This window comes from Apium graveolens, chromosome 4 (assembly GCF_009905375.1).
Source record: "Apium graveolens cultivar Ventura chromosome 4, ASM990537v1, whole genome shotgun sequence".
NCBI classification, from domain to species: domain Eukaryota; kingdom Viridiplantae; phylum Streptophyta; class Magnoliopsida; order Apiales; family Apiaceae; genus Apium; species Apium graveolens.
This window is the reverse complement of record NC_133650.1, coordinates 314,138,854-314,163,409: the sequence shown is the minus strand read 5'-3', so window position 1 is coordinate 314,163,409 and position 24,556 is coordinate 314,138,854. Positions and strand designations below refer to the sequence as shown.

General features: G+C 30.8%; 2 long non-coding RNA genes across 6 annotated transcripts; both read left to right on the top strand.

Annotated features, from left to right (window-relative positions):
* The first annotated feature begins 767 nt into the window (after positions 1 to 767).
* On the top strand, positions 768 to 3,338 carry LOC141717368 (uncharacterized). 3 transcript variants are annotated; one of them, XR_012573614.1, is made up of 4 exons: positions 768 to 1,151; positions 1,248 to 1,782; positions 1,905 to 2,231; positions 2,596 to 3,154. It is a non-coding gene; the product is annotated as an uncharacterized LOC141717368 (long non-coding RNA). The 3 variants fall into 3 exon arrangements; XR_012573613.1 differs by having other exon boundaries at positions 768 to 1,353; positions 1,473 to 1,782; positions 2,596 to 3,150; XR_012573612.1 differs by lacking the exon at positions 768 to 1,151 and adding an exon at positions 3,279 to 3,338 and having other exon boundaries at positions 1,652 to 1,782; positions 2,596 to 3,001.
* A 9,171-nt stretch (positions 3,339 to 12,509) lies between these two features.
* Positions 12,510 to 15,284, top strand: LOC141717367 (uncharacterized). Of its 3 annotated transcripts, none has more exons than XR_012573610.1 (5): positions 12,510 to 12,891; positions 12,988 to 13,522; positions 13,645 to 13,967; positions 14,332 to 14,737; positions 15,015 to 15,284. It is a non-coding gene; the product is annotated as an uncharacterized LOC141717367 (long non-coding RNA). The 3 variants fall into 3 exon arrangements; XR_012573611.1 differs by having other exon boundaries at positions 12,511 to 13,093; positions 13,213 to 13,522; XR_012573609.1 differs by having other exon boundaries at positions 12,511 to 13,522.
* The last annotated feature ends 9,272 nt before the right edge of the window (positions 15,285 to 24,556 follow it).

Below are 24,556 nucleotides of genomic sequence, written 5' to 3'. Positions count from 1 at the left end.
CTCCCAACAACGAGACTCGTTCCCGATTTACAAGATTAATTTTTAAAATAATTTTTTCGACGATCCAACCGTACGGATGTTAAGATATATCAATTTTAGTCATATGAAAAAATTATTAAAAAATATGAAATTCATCTTGCAGGTCAGGATTAGAAAAATTCGGTAAAAGTACCCCTCCCGACAATGAGACTCGTTCCCGATTTACAAGATAAATTTTTAAAATGATTTTTTAGAAGATCCAGCGGTACGGATGTTAAGATATATCAAATTTAGTCATATGAAAAAAAATTGTTAAAAAAATTGAAATCCATCTTGGATGCCAAGATTAGAAAAATCCGGTAAAAGTACCCCTCCCGACAACGAGACTCGTTCCCGATTTACAAGATTAATATTTAAAATTATTTTTTCGACGATCCAACCGTATGGATTTTAAGATATATCTATTTTAGGCATATTAAATGTATCTTGCGCGATATAAATAGAAAAACTAATAAATGTACTACTCAACAACACGAGATTTATAGGCGATTGATAAAATAATTTTTTAATATGTGTCTTCTATAATTCAACTGTACAAATATATTGACATTAGTTATTTATAAAAATAATTAAAAATTTTGAAATTTATATTCCCTTGAATTTGATCTTAATTAAATGAAAAAATAACTATTTAAAATTTACTACTATAATTTTGATTTTTTAATAATATCAAACCAATATTTTGGTTCCCTCCATCGGTCAATCATTTCCCCCCTTCACAAAATTTGGTTCCCCCCTTTAACTCCCCTTTTACTTTCAACTCAGACCTTATCTAACTTATAGCTTCCATTTACCTTTTCTTCTCAAATCAGTCTCCGACTTTATTCTTGATTAATAATTTTTCATCTTCTTTGTTGTTTCTCTGTTGGCTAACTCTGTCTATCCCTCTCTCTCTCTTCTATCTCTCTCTCCAATTGAAACATAATGATTTTGGGTTTCTGTAGTGCTAATAGCATATGAGGGCAAAGTTTAAACTGAAGAACTGAGAAAGAATTCAACTCTAACAGCTCTCGAGAGTGAAGATCTAATAGCTCGCATCTCCCCTCACTCTGTTCAAATTCATAGGTTTGAAGAGCAAAGAATTACACGTTGGAGTGTAAAGATGGAATTGAGTAAGTTTTAAAAACCAAGTTTTCAATTGGGGTTTGAATTTAAAACCCTATTTTTTAATTAGTTGAGGCTTTGATTTTTTAATTACTTTTAAGTAGTTGAGGATGTGGTTCAAGTAGAAGAAAAAGGGTGCCTCTGCTCCTCTTCCTGTTTCTATCATCGCTAAAGTCGATCTTTATAAGTTCGATCCGTGGGAATTTCCAGGTGATTTATAAATATGTGATTATTTGTGTACAAGGTGATAATCATTTAATTATGAGGATGACGTGTTATGTTATTATATTGGAGATTGTTGATGATGTGTTCTGGTTTGAAAAATGCAGCAAAGGCTTCGTTCGGGGAGCAGGAATGGTACTTTTTCAGTCCAAGGTATCGAAAGTACCCTAATGGCGCCTGGCCAAATCGTGAAGCAATTTCAGGGTATTGGAAGGCCACTGGAGTTGATTAGCCAGTGCTCACAACCAGTATCACCGGAGGATCTCAGAAGGTAGGTGTTAAGAAGGCACTTATTTTTTATGGCGGAAAGCCACCAAAAGGGATTAAAACCAATTGGATCATGTATTGGAGTTATATAGACTAGCCAAGAAAAAAAATCAAAAACTAGTGTTGTGTGGACATTCACTCGGTGGAGCTGTAAGTTCGACTAGTTTTCTTTTTTCTATAGTTTATATTAATAGTTAAGCGTTTTAAGAATATGTGTTTTCACTGTCCAGGTTGTTGTTTGGCTGCACTAACTATTTTAAGGGTCATTGCAGGAAATAAGGGTTACGATTAGTGCATATTTGCGAGGAGCCAACAATATATATATATATATATATATCTGGATCTGTTTCTGCCCTTTTTGTTGGGGGATTTGCAACACTGGAAATACAAAGTGAACTCCTGTTGCATTTTCCCTATTTTGTCTCTAAAGAAGTGAACTCCTGTTGCATTCCATGTTTGAAATTCGATGGATGTTCCAGTAGAGCCACTTCTTCGACCTTCTGTCAATTTGAGTCCTGCTATTGGCCTTCGAGCATGAGAAGATGTTAAACACGAGTTCCATATTTGGGATCAAACACACTGCATAGGTTAATGCTGAGGTATTCTTCAATTCTAGTATTATGAAATATTATTTAGCAGGCCTTGTAATTAATATGTGTAAACATAATTTTATTGATAGTTTGAGATCATATTAACTGAAAAAGATTGAAATATTTAATTCTGACTGTGGGTGTGAATTGACCTGAAAGCTTCTAAAATGTTGATTGAATAATAGTGGTTGCATCATCTTTGTTAACAAATGTAGATATTGAGTTCTATTTTTCGTGCATATCACAATTTGTGTGCCTACTCTCGGCATCTACTGCATCAATCAACCCTATAGGTACAGGTCGTGCATATTACTATTTGACCCCAAGGCTGACAAGTCTATCATAACGGTAGTCGGTAATATAAATGTTGTAGTTGACTGGAATGGTCGGAAAGAGTTACTGATCACACATGTCCACATGGAAAATTATGGAGTAGCAGGGGAGGCAGAATATGAGGTCAAAGTTCTCGGCTCCGAGAGGTTCAAAGATAAATTGATCATCTCACTTGCAGCCAATGGCCAGAAAGTAGAAATTGATGTAAACTATGAACCTGAGAAGATAACTGAACTGCCTTCTTCCAGTAACTTCAGCAATTGGGTCATTGTACTTGTGTGTTCCCCTGTATTAGTATCAACATTAATTATGTTTCTCTATTACCTGGATAGACCAAATAGAGATCAGTCCAATGTAGCACCTGTCAGCCCAACTGTCATAACACATTTACCGGCTACCCCTTTCCGTAGAAGTACATCTGTCGTGAATGAACACTCTCATACCAGGTAATTGCTCTGTGAACTCGTGTTATACTTTTCTTGCATTAAATACATGAGCTTTTACATTCAATATATGTTTACACAGAGCAATGTAAATATTTGCCCAGAAAGTTTAAAAAATGTGATTGTGCATCTATATACAGCTTCACATCTCATTAATAAAACTCGTGTTCCGGTTTTAGATGTGGGATTTTTTTTGTTATATTCTACATGGTTCATGATTTATTTCCTCTGTAGAATATCTGGTTACTGGTAAAGCTAAAATATTATTTAATCTTACCAGCTTTACTTGTTGGGGAGCTCCTCGGTGGAAGCACTGTCTGGTGCAAAGTATTCGAAGTTGAGATCAAATGAGACACTGGTTTTGGTCTGGGCATGTATAACATAGAAGGCTACTCTCTGTGGTTCTGCAACTACAAGTATATTGACGAGAATACAAGCTCTAAGGTCAGGTCAGATTCAAGAGGGAACTCCACAGCATCAAGGTTGAGTTGCAAGCCACTGATCCAATATAAATGGGACTTGATGTTTTTAATAGCCGAGACGATTAAAATGTGTACCTTAATGATCATGTTTAGAAATAGATTTTAAGTTATAGTTGTTATTTTTGTAGAGAAACATTGTATTATAAATTTAATTTTAATTGTGAAATAACAATTGAATTATTATAATATCATTTTATTTTAAAATTGATTTATTTTAAATAATGAGATTAATTTTGTAAACTGTTGTGTGAAACCCACTTAAAAAATGATGAAAACCGTTGTATGTCTCATTCACTTATTTTTTTTTTTAAAAACTGTTGTCTTTTGATATTCTTTGCAATGGTTTAAATTTTTTATACCATTGTCTTTTAAATAAAAAACATTCAAGACAATGGTTTTAGCTAGTTAAATTTTTTTTATAAACTGTTGTTTATGAAAATATCGAATAAGTTAACAATAATGGTTTTTCTACAAAACCATTGTTGTTAAGTTAGACAGACAATAGTTGAATAAAAAAACAGTTGTTTAAAAAAGTTCCAACAACAGTTTGTTTAGAATAACTGTTGTGTGTTCCATGTTAACACCAGCACTCTAACATGTTGTTTAATCTCTCTTTTTACAAGGGTAAAAACAACCATTGTCTCATGTTCAATCACACGAGTGTTGGATAGACAACGGAAAACATACTTGTCACACAACGGTAAAAAACAGTTGTATGATTGCAAATATGTTGTAGTGTAAGCAAATCTAAAATTTCAATTCAATTCATTTTTTTAAAAAAAAACTTATATAATACTAAAAAAGATCCGTGCATCGTACCGGTTTTAAGCTAGTCATCGATAAAACTTAGAAGTTTTGATCTTAAATATGCGATTATGTTTTAGTTATTATGATTTATTAGTATCTCACAATTTTGAAATACCCAAAGTCGATCAAATTATAAAACACTGAACAATAGATATTTAAGCTTTAAATATTGCTTAATTGCTGTTTAACCAATTGTGCATGAATAATGCAGGTAAAGTGTCAAAATGCACATTTTTCATCAGGACTGAGTCATGGACTTTCCATTTATCGTAAAGAAGCCCAACAGTTGTGAGTTGTGACCATTCTAAATACATATGAGAAATTTCATCAAAAGTAAAAAACACATAATTGAGAATAATTAAGTTAGTGGAGGATAAGAGATCAGAGAAAACTAATAAGATGAGACATAAACAAAGTTTACCAAAACTCTTTTCAAAATGAACATATTGGAAAAAAGAAAAATTTCAAGTTAAGAGTGTAACTGCTACATGATTTTTTAGTTTAATGATTGGAGAAATCCATAGTGTTAAAGTTTAAGTCATGATTTTTTTGTTTAATGATTGGAGAAATCCATATTGTTAAAGTTTAAGTGGAGAAATATTTGACATATATATGTTTTTTGAATTTTTTTCCGATATTTATAAAATTCTGAATTAGAAGAATATAATAACATAATATAAATTGATTGTACAACAATAATAGTTGGGAAATATAATGTCAATCTGGCATGTACAAAATTAAAGATATTTAAAATTTGATTAAGTACTAGGTCAATATACTCATGACAATTTTTATAATCGTTAGTGTTATAATATGACTAGAATCAATAAAAAAAAATTCCTCTTATTTGTGTTCATTTTTACATTTATTACATTTTTTTACTTCCGTTATAACAAACTGATAGCAGAGCTTAGTTTAATTTTCAGGGTTTGAAATTCGGTTCAAGGAGAAAAATGTTTGGGATATTCGATGATATTAACGTGAAGGTCGACAAATTTACCGGGAGAAATAGTTTCAATTTATGACAAATCAAGGTATATGCCTTGTTAAAGCAACAGCGATCTGGGCATTATTGAACACGAAATTGGCTACTTCTAAAAGTGCTGAGATGATCAGTCTTGAAGAAAAGAAATACTTAACAATTCTGTTATACCTTATAATTGATATTATTACCGAAATCGCGGACGAGGATATTGCGTCTAATTTATGGTTGAAATTAAAAATCTCTGCATGACAAAATTTTAACAAATAAATTGTTTCAAACTAATTTGTTATCGATGGCTTCTGTTGCCAGCATTTTGGTACTACTAGGAAATGACTTGTGCTCCGACACACGCATACGGATTGCAGTCGCTGAATTTGTATGTGGGACCATCTACGTGGTAGTTATTGATTATTGCTTGTACAAAATCTCGGTCCGGCCTGATCTTGAACAATTACTACCAAATTTTTCTGATTTGATTTGCTTGTAATTTAACACTTTTACTTGGGCCTCCTTTTATTTTTTTACTCATATATTTTTTAGCAAAGTGAAATCCTCTAATAAATATTCGGTGCGATTGTGCATATATTTGAACATCTTCATTTTATCAAAGTTAATCATTATATTAAAGACTAAGAGTATCTTCAATCCCTGTACCCATATGGTACCTGATATACGTAACAATAAAAAAAAACCCTTCTCCAGCCATCAATGTTACATTGGTCAAATCTGTGAAAACACTACAAATCTATACTGATTAACCAAGTAAGCTTACTCTCATTTAAAATCCTAAAATTGGATAACAAATCAATTTATGGGTGTTTTAAAAAAAATATTTGCAGTTTTATTAGAAGCCGGCGTGCTACAAGAAGCCGGTGGTAACTCCTACTTTGCAAATTAATCTTAAAAATAAGGCACAAATTTAATTTTAGTTAATCTTTTCTTCTGAGTTTACAAAATAAAATTTACTTGATCTCATTACATGTATAATTTGTCAAGTACATTCATGTACAATAATTTAATAAATTTTATTTTAAAATTAGAAAAATATATAGAGATAAGTTAGTGCTAATACAAATTAGAAGAATTTTGTTAAAATATATTTAAAAAATAATAGTAACATATATTTTTTAAAAAAATATGGACAAGCATATAGCCAACCTCATTGGATTAAAGTACCTTCTAAATTCAGCAAATTTTAGCCCATCAATATTTTATAATATTTTAGCCAATTATTTTAACTAATGTCATCGGAGAGCTTTAGTTCCATTTTCACATAGCTCTAATCGAATATTAAGGAACCGATTTATTGAAATTTTAAGTTGTTAGCGGAAATTCTCAAAATTGCATATTAAATTTTACAAAATAAAACTCTTTTTTAAAAGATATCAGCCAATTTTGGGACATCTTGAGTAAGAATGGCAGAACACTAATATAAGATTCTGTAAAATATCCTCTTTTTACATGTTAGACTTTTAGAGCGACTAATTCCTTGACATGATATCAGAGATCAGACTAATGGGAGGACTCATGTTCGACTCCTTGCAATCGTGAGATTTTTAAAATTTACTATGAGCACGAAATTTAAAGTTAAATCCCAAATATGGACGTCTGTACATGATCCACTTTTCGTCATACAAATGTATTTTCGAGTAAGGTGAATGTTATAATATTAATATAGGATTTTGCTACCCAACATTTTTAAAATTTATTATGAACACAAAATTTAATGTTATATTTCAAGGATATACGTCTGCCACTTTTCGATGTACAAAAATATTTTAGAATAAGGTGAGTGTTATAATACTAAAATAGGATTCTGAAAAGGGTACTTGACATACAAAAGAGATAACATAGTATAGCTTTTGCAGTGTAATAATAATGCGGATTATGAGGTATTTTGAAATGTCAAATGATCATTTTACATTTTTACTTTTTGAGGGAGTCACGGCCTTTCCATTTTGGCCATAAAAGCCTTATTTATAATTGTGACAACCGGAAATATAGCTAACATGAATCGGGAGTAAGAGTTTATAGGTGAGAGATAGGAGAAAACTAATAACACTTAACTTTAGCAGACTCTTGTGAGATTTGCTCCTTTTTAAGCCATTAGGAAGTGAGGAGCCGTTCAGCTTAAAAGAAAATTGTACGTCTGGCCTTTTTCAACAATATCTGCACCATCTAATTGTATTTTGGAAATATCACTTTGTTAAAAATAAATTACAAAAGTATGATTTTTAAATTATTTATGAAAAATGCCATCTGCAGTTTTGCATCCTCAAACACAAATTTGAACTTTCAAAAGTAAATTTTGAAGTTAATTCCCGTTGTTTTTTAATTGTTTTTTAGTTGCAATACTGCGACAATATATAATCAATTTAATGCAACTCTATAAGCAATTAATGAAATACTTAGCAACCACCAGTGCAATTTTCTATTTTTTTTTGACAAAGCAACTTTTTATTTTCAAAAAAGTCAAAATACGGAAATTAACATTTCTCAAATAAGTTATTATAAATTAATGTACACAGTTGCACATCTATATTAACTATAATAGTTGATAACCAAACAAGGGTATAATTTGTATTTTGGTTATCCCTTCATTTTGGTTAACTTTCTTCACGGCCGTTAAAACCATTAGATATAAACGCTAAAAACATAAAAAACTAAAGATTTTTGGTTTGAATCCCAACAACAACATATTAAATCATAGATTTACATGATTATTTTTTAAATTACAAGATTTAAATCCCAACAACGACAAATTAAATCGTATATTAATATTATTATTTCTGAAACTATAAATAAGCGTATATGATTCAAATCTCATCAATCACGTTAATTTACATTATTTAATTTTCACCAGAAATCATATGCACAAAGAAATTAGAAAAAATATATGAATATATATTAATAATTTTATAGTATTTAATTACTTATACATCAAATTATATATTATCACAATATAAAAATAAACTAAAAAATCCGTGCAACGCAGATATTATAAATTAATTATATATATTAAAGGAGAGATGAGAAAAAGACGAGAGAAACAATACTCAAATAAACTAGCCCCAAGTAAATAGAAGATTCAAACATCACATATTACCAACAATAGTCGTCAACATACATCAAAAGCATTCGTATCATTGGTGTGATGATTGCATCCAACCATTTCTTTAATCGTTTGATTTGTTTGAAAACCCTCTGTATATAGCTAAAATATTTCAAATGTTATAAAAACCTGAACTTTCTAACTATCTTCCTCACGAAATGTCACCTACACAAAAATAGTAAATTCAATTAAAGGGACGATTAAAACCGGTCAAATTTGTCTCAGATATATTCGACCGGAATTCAAATGAATTTATATATAATAAGATCGAGTTACACTGTATCTTTTTGTGATACAGTTCGATAGAAAAGTTGTTAGAACACAAAGAGGTCGATCAAACCAGTAGGGTTTGTTTCATTGTATTGTGTCTATTCTTGATCCTACTCCATCAAGGTTCAAATTCTTGATGGTGCAGTTCTGTGCAGAGGTGACAATTCGTTCGTTTCGTGTACTTTCGTGTCGTGTACTTTCGTGTTTCGAATGTTAAAATACAATAATGTAAATTATTGATTCTGGACAAAATTAAGTTAAAATCAGACTAAACATTTTATATATTATTGATCCAAACGAAAACTCTACTTTTAACTAAAATATAATCAATTTTTATAAAATACGTATATATATATTACTATATTGTTTAATAAATATCATGAATATATACGTGTATTAATATATTAATCATGAAATTATATTATTTAAAAATTTAAATAACACTACAAGAAATTTACAATCAGACAACACTTGACAGACAATGGTTAAAAAAAAAACCGTCGTCCTAAAAAATCATATAACGGTGAATTGAATTTGCAAAAAAAACAGTTGTGTGAGCTCCAGAACAGACAACGGATATCCAACTTTTTTAAACTGTTGTACAAGTTGTATCCTCTCATCGAGTCAGGCAACGGTTTTTTAAATATAGTGTTGTTGTAGATCTTTAACACAACGATTACAAACCGTTGTTACTATGTTAACGTATAGGGTTAGAAGACAACGGTTTTAACATTAAATTGTGTAATTCAGACAACGGTTTTTTAGAAAGGTTGTCCTCTAAACCATCAAACAACGGAATGAAAACAGTTGTCTGAGGAATTTCAATGGGTACCACGTATTGAGGTGGCAGCACATGATAGGTGGTAAATCATTCACAAGGATTGCTGAGGTGGCGAAATGAGAGCCCTTCATTGAAATGAGATTTGATATCGGCCGTTAGATCGAAAAATAGCTAATATTCTTATACAACGGTTTTATATTAAAACAAAAGTGTTGTCTTAGTTAGTCTCATACAAGCTTTTAGGTATTACATTGTGTAATTCACACAACAGTTTTTAGAAGGGTTGTCTTAAAAACCTTCATACAACGGAATAAAACAGTTGTCTGAAATAGTTATTTTATAATTTAAATGGGCACCACCTGATGAGGTGGCAGCGCATGATAGGTTGTAAACATATTACTCGGATTGCTGAAGTGTCACAATGACATCCCTTGATTGAAATGAGATTAGATATTAGCCGTTAGATTGAAAAAAACTGATATACTTACACAACGGTTTTATAATAAAAAAAGCGTTGTCTTAGTTTGTCTTTACACAATGGTGTTTCAAGGAAACCATTGTAAAAGTATTACTGTATAAAATGAGATTCCTGATTACAAAGTTCAATTTTTAAATGATTTTTTCGATGATCCAACCGTACGGATGTTAAGATATATCAATTTTAGTCATATGAAAAAATTATTAAAAATTTAAAATTCATCTTGCATGTCAGGATTAGAAAAATATGGTAAAAGTACCCATCCCACCAACGAGACTCGTTCCCGATTTACAGGATTAATTTTTTAAAATGATTTTTCGACGATCCAACCGTACGGATGTTAAGATATATCGATTTTAGTCATAAGAACAAATTATTAAAAAATTTGAAATTCATTTTGCATGTCAGGATTAGAAAAATCTGGTAAAAGTACCCCTCCGGACAACGAGACTCGTTCTCGATTTACAGGATTAATTTTTTAAAATGATTTTTCGACGATCCAACCGTACGGATGTTAAGATATATCGATTTTAGTCATAAGAACAAATTATTAAAAAATTTGAAATTCATGTTGCATGTCAGGATTAGAAAAATCCGGTAAAAGTACCCCTCCCGACAACGAGACTCGTTCCCGATTTACAGGATTAATTTTTTAAAATGATTTTTCGACGATCCAACCGTACGGATGTTAAGATATATCGATTTTAGTCATAAGAAAAAATTATTAAAAAATTTGAAATTCATATTGCATGTCAGGATTAGAAAAATCTGGTAAAAGTACCCCTCCCGACAACGAGACTCGTTCCCGATTTACAGGATTAATTTTTTAAAATGATTTTTTCGAAGATTCAACCGTACGGATGTTAAGATATATCAATTTTAGTCATATGAAAAAAATATTAAAAAATATGAAATTCATCTTGCATGTCAGGATTAGAAAAATCCGGTAAAAGTACCCCTCCCGACAACGAGACTCGTTCCCGATTTACACGATTAATTTTTAAAATGATTTTTTCGACGATCCAACCGTACGGATGTTAAGATATATCAATTTAGTCATATGAAAAAATTATTAAAAAATTTGAAATTCATCTTGCATGTCAGGATTAGAAAAATCTGGTAAAAGGACCCCTCCCGACAACGAGACTCGTTCCCGATTTACAAGATTAATTTTTAAAATGATTTTTCCGACGATCCAACCGTACGGATGTTAAGATATATCAATTTTAGTCATATGAAAAAATTATTAAAAAATATGAAATTTATCTTGCATGTCAGGATTAGAAAAATCTGGTAAAAGTACCCCTCCCGACAACGAGACTCGTTCCCGATTTACATGATTAATTTTTAAAATGATTTTTTCGACGATCCAACCGTACGGATGTTAAGATATATCCATTTTAGTCATATGAAAAAATTAATAAAAAATTTGAAATTCATCTTGCAAGTCAGGATTAGAAAAATCCGGTAAAAGTACCCCTCCCAACAACGAGACTCGTTCCCGATTTACCAGATTAATTTTTAAAATAATTTTTTCGAAGATCCAACCGGACGGATGTTAAGATATATCAATTTTAGTCATATGAAAAAATTATTAAAAAATATGAAATTCATCTTGCAGGTCAGGATTAGAAAAATTCGGTAAAAGTACCACTCCCGACAATGAGACTCGTTCCCGATTTACAAAATTAATTTTTAAAATGATTTTTTCGACCTTCCAACCGTACGGATGTTAAGATATATCAATTTTAGTCATATGAAAAAATTAATAAAAAATTTGAAATTCATCTTGCATGTCAGGATTAGAAAAATCCGTTAAAAGTACCCCTCCCAACAACGAGACTCGTTCCCGATTTACAAGATTAATTTTTAAAATAATTTTTTCGACGATCCAACCGTACGGATGTTAAGATATATCAATTTTAGTCATATGAAAAAATTATTAAAAAATATGAAATTCATCTTGCAGGTCAGGATTAGAAAAATTCGGTAAAAGTACCCCTCCCGACAATGAGACTCGTTCCCGATTTACAAGATAAATTTTTAAAATGATTTTTTAGAAGATCCAGCGGTACGGATGTTAAGATATATCAAATTTAGTCATATGAAAAAAAATTGTTAAAAAAATTGAAATCCATCTTGGATGCCAGGATTAGAAAAATCCGGTAAAAGTACCCCTCCCGACAACGAGACTCGTTCCCGATTTACAAGATTAATATTTAAAATTATTTTTTCGACGATCCAACCGTATGGATTTTAAGATATATCTATTTTAGGCATATTAAATGTATCTTGCGCGATATAAATAGAAAAACTAATAAATGTACTACTCAACAACACGAGATTTATAGGCGATTGATAAAATAATTTTTTAATATGTGTCTTCTATAATTCAACTGTACAAATATATTGACATTAGTTATTTATAAAAATAATTAAAAATTTTGAAATTTATATTCCCTTGAATTTGATCTTAATTAAATGAAAAAATAACTATTTAAAATTTACTACTATAATTTTGATTTTTTAATAATATCAAACCAATATTTTGGTTCCCTCCATCGGTCAATCATTTCCCCCCTTCACAAAATTTGGTTCCCCCCTTTAACTCCCCTTTTACTTTCAACTCAGACCTTATCTAACTTATAGCTTCCATTTACCTTTTCTTCTCAAATCAGTCTCCGACTTTATTCTTGATTAATAATTTTTCATCTTCTTTGTTGTTTCTCTGTTGGCTAACTCTGTCTATCCCTCTCTCTCTCTTCTATCTCTCTCTCCAATTGAAACATAATGATTTTGGGTTTCTGTAGTGCTAATAGCATATGAGGGCAAAGTTTAAACTGAAGAACTGAGAAAGAATTCAACTCTAACAGCTCTCGAGAGTGAAGATCTAATAGCTCGCATCTCCCCTCACTCTGTTCAAATTCATAGGTTTGAAGAGCAAAGAATTACACGTTGGAGTGTAAAGATGGAATTGAGTAAGTTTTAAAAACCAAGTTTTCAATTGGGGTTTGAATTTAAAACCCTATTTTTTAATTAGTTGAGGCTTTGATTTTTTAATTACTTTTAAGTAGTTGAGGATGTGGTTCAAGTAGAAGAAAAAGGGTGCCTCTGCTCCTCTTCCTGTTTCTATCATCGCTAAAGTCGATCTTTATAAGTTCGATCCGTGGGAATTTCCAGGTGATTTATAAATATGTGATTATTTGTGTACAAGGTGATAATCATTTAATTATGAGGATGACGTGTTATGTTATTATATTGGAGATTGTTGATGATGTGTTCTGGTTTGAAAAATGCAGCAAAGGCTTCGTTCGGGGAGCAGGAATGGTACTTTTTCAGTCCAAGGTATCGAAAGTACCCTAATGGCGCCTGGCCAAATCGTGAAGCAATTTCAGGGTATTGGAAGGCCACTGGAGTTGATTAGCCAGTGCTCACAACCAGTATCACCGGAGGATCTCAGAAGGTAGGTGTTAAGAAGGCACTTATTTTTTATGGAGGAAAGCCACCAAAAGGGATTAAAACCAATTGGATCATGTATTGGAGTTATATAGACTAGCCAAGAAAAAAAATCAAAAACTAGTGTTGTGTGGACATTCACTCGGTGGAGCTGTAAGTTCGACTAGTTTTCTTTTTTCTATAGTTTATATTAATAGTTAAGCGTTTTAAGAATATGTGTTTTCACTGTCCAGGTTGTTGTTTGGCTGCACTAACTATTTTAAGGGTCATTGCAGGAAATAAGGGTTACGATTAGTGCATATTTGCGAGGAGCCAACAATATATATATATATATATCTGGATCTGTTTCTGCCCTTTTTGTTGGGGGATTTGCAACACTGGAAATACAAAGTGAACTCCTGTTGCATTTTCCCTATTTTGTCTCTAAAGAAGTGAACTCCTGTTGCATTCCATGTTTGAAATTCGATGGATGTTCCAGTAGAGCCACTTCTTCGACCTTCTGTCAATTTGAGTCCTGCTATTGGCCTTCGAGCATGAGAAGATGTTAAACACGAGTTCCATATTTGGGATCAAACACACTGCATAGGTTAATGCTGAGGTATTCTTCAATTCTAGTATTATGAAATATTATTTAGCAGGCCTTGTAATTAATATGTGTAAACATAATTTTATTGATAGTTTGAGATCATATTAACTGAAAAAGATTGAAATATTTAATTCTGACTGTGGGTGTGAATTGACCTGAAAGCTTCTAAAATGTTGATTGAATAATAGTGGTTGCATCATCTTTGTTAACAAATGTAGATATTGAGTTCTATTTTTCGTGCATATCACAATTTGTGTGCCTACTCTCGGCATCTACTGCATCAATCAACCCTATAGGCACAGGTCGTGCATATTACTATTTGACCCCAAGGCTGACAAGTCTATCATAACGGTAGTCGGTAATATAAATGTTGTAGTTGACTGGAATGGTCGGAAAGAGTTACTGATCACACATGTCCACATGGAAAATTATGGAGTAGCAGGGGAGGCAGAATATGAGGTCAAAGTTCTCGGCTCCGAGAGGTTCAAAGATAAATTGATCATCTCACTTGCAGCCAATGGCCAGAAAGTAGAAATTGATGTAAACTATGAACCTGAGAAGATAACTGAACTGCCTTCTTCCAGTAACTTCAGCAATTGGGTCATTGTACTTGTGTGTTCCCCTGTATTAGTATCAACATTAATTATGTTTCTCTATTACCTGGATAGACCAAATAGAGATCAGTCCAATGTAGCACCTGTCAGCCCAACTGTCATAACACATTTACCGGCTACCCCTTTCCGTAGAAGTACATCTGTCGTGAATGAACACTCTCATACCAGGTAATTGCTCTGTGAACTCGTGTTATACTTTTCTTGCATTAAATACATGAGCTTTTACATTCAATATATGTTTACACAGAGCAATGTAAATATTTGCCCAGAAAGTTTAAAAAATGTGATTGTGCATCTATATACAGCTTCACATCTCATTAATAAAACTCGTGTTCCGGTTTTAGATGTGGGATTTTTTTTGTTATATTCTACATGGTTCATGATTTATTTCCTCTGTAGAATATCTGGTTACTGGTAAAGCTAAAATATTATTTAATCTTACCAGCTTTACTTGTTGGGGAGCTCCTCGGTGGAAGCACTGTCTGGTGCAAAGTATTCGAAGTTGACATCAAATGAGACACTGGTTTTGGTCTGGGCATGTATAACATAGAAGGCTACTCTCTGTGGTTCTGCAACTACAAGTATATTGACGAGAATACAAGCTCTAAGGTCAGGTCAGATTCAAGAGGGAACTCCACAGCATCAAGGTTGAGTTGCAAGCCACTGATCCAATATAAATGGGACTTGATGTTTTTAATAGCCGAGACGATTAAAATGTGTACCTTAATGATCATGTTTAGAAATAGATTTTAAGTTATAGTTGTTATTTTTGTAGAGAAACATTGTATTATAAATTTAATTTTAATTGTGAAATAACAATTGAATTATTATAATATCATTTTATTTTAAAATTGATTTATTTTAAATAATGAGATTAATTTTGTAAACTGTTGTGTGAAACCCACTTAAAAAATGATGAAAACCGTTGTATGTCTCATTCACTTATTTTTTTTTTTAAAAACTGTTGTCTTTTGATATTCTTTGCAATGGTTTAAATTTTTTATACCATTGTCTTTTAAATAAAAAACATTCAAGACAATGGTTTTAGCTAGTTAAATTTTTTTTATAAACTGTTGTTTATGAAAATATCGAATAAGTTAACAATAATGGTTTTTCTACAAAACCATTGTTGTTAAGTTAGACAGACAATAGTTGAATAAAAAAACAGTTGTTTAAAAAAGTTCCAACAACAGTTTGTTTAGAATAACTGTTGTGTGTTCCATGTTAACACCAGCACTCTAACATGTTGTTTAATCTCTCTTTTTACAAGGGTAAAAACAACCATTGTCTCATGTTCAATCACACGAGTGTTGGATAGACAACGGAAAACATACTTGTCACACAACGGTAAAAAACAGTTGTATGATTGCAAATATGTTGTAGTGTAAGCAAATCTAAAATTTCAATTCAATTCATTTTTTTTAAAAAAAAACTTATATAATACTAAAAAAGATCCGTGCATCGTACCGGTTTTAAGCTAGTCATCGATAAAACTTAGAAGTTTTGATCTTAAATATGCGATTATGTTTTAGTTATTATGATTTATTAGTATCTCACAATTTTGAAATACCCAAAGTCGATCAAATTATAAAACACTGAACAATAGATATTTAAGCTTTAAATATTGCTTAATTGCTGTTTAACCAATTGTGCATGAATAATGCAGGTAAAGTGTCAAAATGCACATTTTTCATCAGGACTGAGTCATGGACTTTCCATTTATCGTAAAGAAGCCCAACAGTTGTGAGTTGTGACCATTCTAAATACATATGAGAAATTTCATCAAAAGTAAAAAACACATAATTGAGAATAATTAAGTTAGTGGAGGATAAGAGATCAGAGAAAACTAATAAGATGAGACATAAACAAAGTTTACCAAAACTCTTTTCAAAATGAACATATTGGAAAAAAGAAAAATTTCAAGTTAAGAGTGTAACTGCTACATGATTTTTTAGTTTAATGATTGGAGAAATCCATAGTGTTAAAGTTTAAGTCATGATTTTTTTGTTTAATGATTGGAGAAATCCATATTGTTAAAGTTTAAGTGGAGAAATATTTGACATATATATGTTTTTTGAATTTTTTTCCGATATTTATAAAATTCTGAATTAGAAGAATATAATAACATAATATAAATTGATTGTACAACAATAATAGTTGGGAAATATAATGTCAATCTGGCATGTACAAAATTAAAGATATTTAAAATTTGATTAAGTACTAGGTCAATATACTCATGACAATTTTTATAATCGTTAGTGTTATAATATGACTAGAATCAATAAAAAAAAATTCCTCTTATTTGTGTTCATTTTTACATTTATTACATTTTTTTACTTCCGTTATAACAAACTGATAGCAGAGCTTAGTTTAATTTTCAGGGTTTGAAATTCGGTTCAAGGAGAAAAATGTTTGGGATATTCGATGATATTAACGTGAAGGTCGACAAATTTACCGGGAGAAATAGTTTCAATTTATGACAAATCAAGGTATATGCCTTGTTAAAGCAACAGCGATCTGGGCATTATTGAACACGAAATTGGCTACTTCTAAAAGTGCTGAGATGATCAGTCTTGAAGAAAAGAAATACTTAACAATTCTGTTATACCTTATAATTGATATTATTACCGAAATCGCGGACGAGGATATTGCGTCTAATTTATGGTTGAAATTAAAAATCTCTGCATGACAAAATTTTAACAAATAAATTGTTTCAAACTAATTTGTTATCGATGGCTTCTGTTGCCAGCATTTTGGTACTACTAGGAAATGACTTGTGCTCCGACACACGCATACGGATTGCAGTCGCTGAATTTGTATGTGGGACCATCTACGTGGTAGTTATTGATTATTGCTTGTACAAAATCTCGGTCCGGCCTGATCTTGAACAATTACTACCAAATTTTTCTGATTTGATTTGCTTGTAATTTAACACTTTTACTTGGGCCTCCTTTTATTTTTTTACTCATATATTTTTTAGCAAAGTGAAATCCTCTAATAAATATTCGGTGCGATTGTGCATATATTTGAACATCTTCATTTTATCAAAGTTAATCATTATATTAAAGACTAAGAGTATCTTCAATCCCTGTACCCATATGGTACCTGATATACGTAACAATAAAAAAAAAACCCTTCTCCAGCCATCAATGTTACATTGGTCAAATCTGTGAAAACACTACAAATCTATACTGATTAACCAAGTAAGCTTACTCTCATTTAAAATCCTAAAATTGGATAACAAATCAATTTATGGGTGTTTTAAAAAAAATATTTGCAGTTTTATTAGAAGCCGGCGTGCTACAAGAAGCCGGTGGTAACTCCTACTTTGCAAATTAATCTTAAAAATAAGGCACAAATTTAATTTTAGTTAATCTTTTCTTCTGAGTTTACAAAATAAAATTTACTTGATCTCATTACATGTATAATTTGTCAAGTACATTCATGTACAATAATTTAATAAATTTTATTTTAAAATTAGAAAAATATATAGAGATAAGTTAGTGCTAATACAAATTAGAAGAATTTTGTTAAAATATATTTAAAAAATAATAGTAACATATATTTTTTAAAAAAATATGGACAAGCATATAGCCAACCTCATTGGATTAAAGTACCTTCTAAATTCAGCAAATTTTAGCCCATCAATATTTTATAATATTTTAGCCAATTATTTTAACTAATGTCATCGGAGAGCTTTAGTTCCATTTTCACATAGCTCTAATCGAATATTAAGGAACCGATTTATTGAAATTTTAAGTTGTTAGCGGAAATTCTCAAAATTGCATATTAAATTTTACAAAATAAAACTCTTTTTTAAAAGATATCAGCCAATTTTGGGACATCTTGAGTAAGAATGGCAGAACACTAATATAAGATTCTGTAAAATATCCTCTTTTTACATGTTAGACTTTTAGAGCGACTAATTCCTTGACATGATATCAGAGATCAGACTAATGGGAGGACTCATGTTCGACTCCTTGCAATCGTGAGATTTTTAAAATTTACTATGAGCACGAAATTTAAAGTTAAATCCCAAATATGGACGTCTGTACATGATCCACTTTTCGTCATACAAATGTATTTTCGAGTAAGGTGAATGTTATAATATTAATATAGGATTTTGCTACCCAACATTTTTAAAATTTATTATGAACACAAAATTTAATGTTATATTTCAAGGATATACGTCTGCCACTTTTCGATGTACAAAAATATTTTAGAATAAGGTGAGTGTTATAATACTAAAATAGGATTCTGAAAAGGGTACTTGACATACAAAAGAGATAACATAGTATAGCTTTTGCAGTGTAATAATAATGCGGATTATGAGGTATTTTGAAATGTCAAATGATCATTTTACATTTTTACTTTTTGAGGGAGTCACGGCCTTTCCATTTTGGCCATAAAAGCCTTATTTATAATTGTGACAACCGGAAATATAGCTAACATGAATCGGGAGTAAGAGTTTATAGGTGAGAGATAGGAGAAAACTAATAACACTTAACTTTAGCAGACTCTTGTGAGATTTGCTCCTTTTTAAGCCATTAGGAAGTGAGGAGCCGTTCAGCTTAAAAGAAAATTGTACGTCTGGCCTTTTTCAACAATATCTGCACCATCTAATTGTATTTTGGAAATATCACTTTGTTAAAAATAAATTACAAAAGTATGATTTTTAAATTATTTATGAAAAATGCCATCTGCAGTTTTGCATCCTCAAACACAAATTTGAACTTTCAAAAGTAAATTTTGAAGTTAATTCCCGTTGTTTTTTAATTGTTTTTTAGTTGCAATACTGCGACAATATATAATCAATTTAATGCAACTCTATAAGCAATTAATGAAATACTTAGCAACCACCAGTGCAATTTTCTATTTTTTTTTGACGAAAGCAACTTTTTATTTTCAAAAAAGTCAAAATACGGAAATTAACATTTCTCAAATAAGTTATTATAAATTAATGTACACAGTTGCACATCTATATTAACTATAATAGTTGATAACCAAACAAGGGTATAATTTGTATTTCGGTTATCCCTTCATTTTGGTTAACTTTCTTCACGGCCGTTAAAACCATTAGATATAAACGCTAAAAACATAAAAAACTAAAGATTTTTGGTTTGAATCCCAACAACAACATATTAAATCATAGATTTACATGATTATTTTTTAAATTACAAGATTTAAATCCCAACAACGACAAATTAAATCGTATATTAATATTATTATTTCTGAAACTATAAATAAGCGTATATGATTCAAATCTCATCAATCACGTTAATTTACATTATTTAATTTTCACCAGAAATCATATGCACAAAGAAATTAGAAAAAATATATGAATATATATTAATAATTTTATAGTATTTAATTACTTATACATCAAATTATATATTATCACAATATAAAAATAAACTAAAAAATCCGTGCAACGCAGATATTATAAATTAATTATATATATTAAAGGAGAGATGAGAAAAAGACGAGAGAAACAATACTCAAATAAACTAGCCCCAAGTAAATAGAAGATTCAAACATCACATATTACCAACAATAGTCGTCAACATACATCAAAAGCATTCGTATCATTGGTGTGATGATTGCATCCAACCATTTCTTTAATCGTTTGATTTGTTTGAAAACCCTCTGTATATAGCTAAAATATTTCAAATGTTATAAAAACCTGAACTTTCTAACTATCTTCCTCACGAAATGTCACCTACACAAAAATAGTAAATTCAATTAAAGGGACGATTAAAACCGGTCAAATTTGTCTCAGATATATTCGACCGGAATTCAAATGAATTTATATATAATAAGATCGAGTTACACTGTATCTTTTTGTGATACAGTTCGATAGAAAAGTTGTTAGAACACAAAGAGGTCGATCAAACCAGTAGGGTTTGTTTCATTGTATTGTGTCTATTCTTGATCCTACTCCATCAAGGTTCAAATTCTTGATGGTGCAGTTCTGTGCAGAGGTGACAATTCGTTCGTTTCGTGTACTTTCGTGTCGTGTACTTTCGTGTTTCGAATGTTAAAATACAATAATGTAAATTATTGATTCTGGACAAAATTAAGTTAAAATCAGACTAAACATTTTATATATTATTGATCCAAACGAAAACTCTACTTTTAACTAAAATATAATCAATTTTTATAAAATACGTATATATATATTACTATATTGTTTAATAAATATCATGAATATATACGTGTATTAATATATTAATCATGAAATTATATTATTTAAAAATTTAAATAACACTACAAGAAATTTACAATCAGACAACACTTGACAGACAATGGTTAAAAAAAAAACCGTCGTCCTAAAAAATCATATAACGGTGAATTGAATTTGCAAAAAAAACAGTTGTGTGAGCTCCAGAACAGACAACGGATATCCAACTTTTTTAAACTGTTGTACAAGTTGTATCCTCTCATCGAGTCAGGCAACGGTTTTTTAAATATAGTGTTGTTGTAGATCTTTAACACAACGATTACAAACCGTTGTTACTATGTTAACGTATAGGGTTAGAAGACAACGGTTTTAACATTAAATTAGTGTAATTCAGACAACGGTTTTTTAGAAAGGTTGTCCTCTAAACCATCAAACAACGGAATGAAAACAGTTGTCTGAGGAATTTCAATGGGTACCACGTATTGAGGTGGCAGCACATGATAGGTGGTAAATCATTCACAAGGATTGCTGAGGTGGCGAAATGAGAGCCCTTCATTGAAATGAGATTTGATATCGGCCGTTAGATCGAAAAATAGCTAATATTCTTATACAACGGTTTTATATTAAAACAAAAGTGTTGTCTTAGTTAGTCTCATACAAGCTTTTAGGTATTACATTGTGTAATTCACACAACAGTTTTTAGAAGGGTTGTCTTAAAAACCTTCATACAACGGAATAAAACAGTTGTCTGAAATAGTTATTTTATAATTTAAATGGGCACCACCTGATGACGGTGGCAGCGCATGATAGGTTGTAAACATATTACTCGGATTGCTGAAGTGTCACAATGACATCCCTTGATTGAAATGAGATTAGATATTAGCCGTTAGATTGAAAAAAAACTGATATACTTACACAACGGTTTATAATAAAAAAAGCGTTGTCTTAGTTTGTCTTTACACAATGGTGTTTCAAGGAAACCATTGTAAAAGTATTACTGTATAAAATGAGATTCCTGATTACAAAGTTCAATTTTTAAATGATTTTTTCGATGATCCAACCGTACGGATGTTAAGATATATCAATTTTAGTCATATGAAAAAATTATTAAAAATTTAAAATTCATCTTGCATGTCAGGATTAGAAAAATATGGTAAAAGTACCCATCCCACCAACGAGACTCGTTCCCGATTTACAGGATTAATTTTTTAAATGATTTTTCGACGATCCAACCGTACGGATGTTAAGATATATCGATTTTAGTCATAAGAACAAATTATTAAAAAATTGAAATTCATTTTGCATGTCAGGATTAGAAAAATCTGGTAAAAGTACCCCTCCGGACAACGAGACTCGTCTCGATTTACAGGATTAATTTTTTAAAATGATTTTTCGACGATCCAACCGTACGGATGTTAAGATATATCGATTTTAGTCATAAGAACAAATTATTAAAAAATTTGAAATTCATGTTGCATGTCAGGATTAGAAAAATCCGGTAAAAGTACCCCTCCCGACAACGAGACTCGTTCCCGATTTACAGGATTAATTTTTTAAAATGATTTTTCGACGATCCAACCGTACGGATGTTAAGATATATCGATTTTAGTCATAAGAAAAAATTATTAAAAAATTTGAAATTCATATTGCATGTCAGGATTAGAAAAATCTGGTAAAAGTACCCCTCCCGACAACGAGACTCGTTCCCGATTTACAGGATTAATTTTTTAAAAATGATTTTTCGAAGATTCAAACCGTACGGATGTTAAGATATATCAATTTTAGTCATATGAAAAAATATTAAAAAATATGAAATTCATCTTGCATGTCAGGATTAGAAAAATCCGGTAAAAGTACCCCTCCCGACAACGAGACTCGTTCCCGATTTACACGATTAATTTTTAAAATGATTTTTTCGACGATCCAACCGTACGGATGTTAAGATATATCAATTTAGTCATATGAAAAAATTATTAAAAAATTTGAAATTCATCTTGCATGTCAGGATTAGAAAAATCTGGTAAAAGGACCCCTCCCGACAACGAGACTCGTTCCCGATTTACAAGATTAATTTTTAAAATGATTTTTCCGACGATCCAACCGTACGGATGTTAAGATATATCAATTTTAGTCATATGAAAAAATTATTAAAAAATATGAAATTTATCTTGCATGTCAGGATTAGAAAAATCTGGTAAAAGTACCCCTCCCGACAACGAGACTCGTTCCCGATTTACATGATTAATTTTTAAAATGATTTTTTCGACGATCCAACCGTACGGATGTTAAGATATATCCATTTTAGTCATATGAAAAAATTAATAAAAAATTTGAATTCATCTTGCAAGTCAGGATTAGAAAAATCCGGTTAAAGTACCCCTCCCAACAACGGAGACTCGTTCCCGATTTACCAGATTAATTTTTAAAATAATTTTTTCGAAGATCCAACCGGACGGATGTTAAGATATATCAATTTTAGTCATATGAAAAAATTATTAAAAAATATGAAATTCATCTTGCAGGTCAGAGATTAGAAAAATTCGGTAAAAGTACCACTCCCGACAATGAGACTCGTTCCCGATTTACAAAATTAATTTTTAAAATGATTTTTCGACCCTTCCAACCGTACGGATGTTAAGATATATCAATTTTAGTCATATGAAAAAATTAATAAAAAATTTGAAATTCATCTTGCATGTCAGATTAGAAAATATCCGTTAAAAGTACCCCTCCCAACAACGAGACTCGTTCCCGATTTACAAGATTAATTTTTAAAATAATTTTTCGACGATCCAACCGTACGGATGTTAAGATATATCAATTTTAGTCATATGAACAAATTATTAAAAAATATGAAATTCATCTTGCAGGTCAGGATTAGAAAAATTCGGTAAAAGTACCCATCCCGACAATGAGACTCGTTCCCGATTTACAAGATAAATTTTAAAATGATTTTTTAGAAGATCCAGCGGTACGGATGTTAAGATATATCAAATTTAGTCATATGAAAAAAATTTGTTAAAAAAATTGAAATCCATCTTGGATGCCAAGATTAGAAAAATCCGGTAAAAGTACCCCTCCCGGACAACGAGACCTCGTTCCCGATTTACAAGATTAATATTTAAAATTATTTTTTTCGACGATCCAACCGTATGGATTTTAAGATATATCTATTTAGGCATATTAAATGTATCTTGCGCGATATAAATAGAAAAACTAATAAATGTACTACTCAACAACACGAGATTTATAGGCGATTGATAAAATAATTTTTTAATATGTGTCTTCTATAATTCAACTGTACAAATATATTGACATTAGTTTATTTATAAAAATAATTAAAAATTTTGAAATTTATATTCCCTTGAATTTGATCTTAATTAAATGAAAAAAATACTATTTAAAATTTACTACTATAATTTTGATTTTTAATAATATCAAACCAATATTTTGGTTCCCTCCATCGGTCAATCATTTCCCCCCTTCACAAAATTTGGTTCCCCCCTTTAACTCCCCTTTTACTTTCAACTCAGACCTTATCTAACTTATAGCTTCCATTTACCTTTTCTTCTCAAATCAGTCTCCGACTTTATTCTTGATTAATAATTTTTCATCTTCTTTGTTGTTTCTCTGTTGGCTAACTCTGTCTATCCCTCTCTCTCTCTTCTATCTCTCTCTCCAATTGAAACATAATGATTTTGGGTTTCTGTAGTGCTAATAGCATATGAGGGCAAAGTTTAAACTGAAGAACTGAGAAAGAATTCAACTCTAACAGCTCTCGAGAGTGAAGATCTAATAGCTCGCAT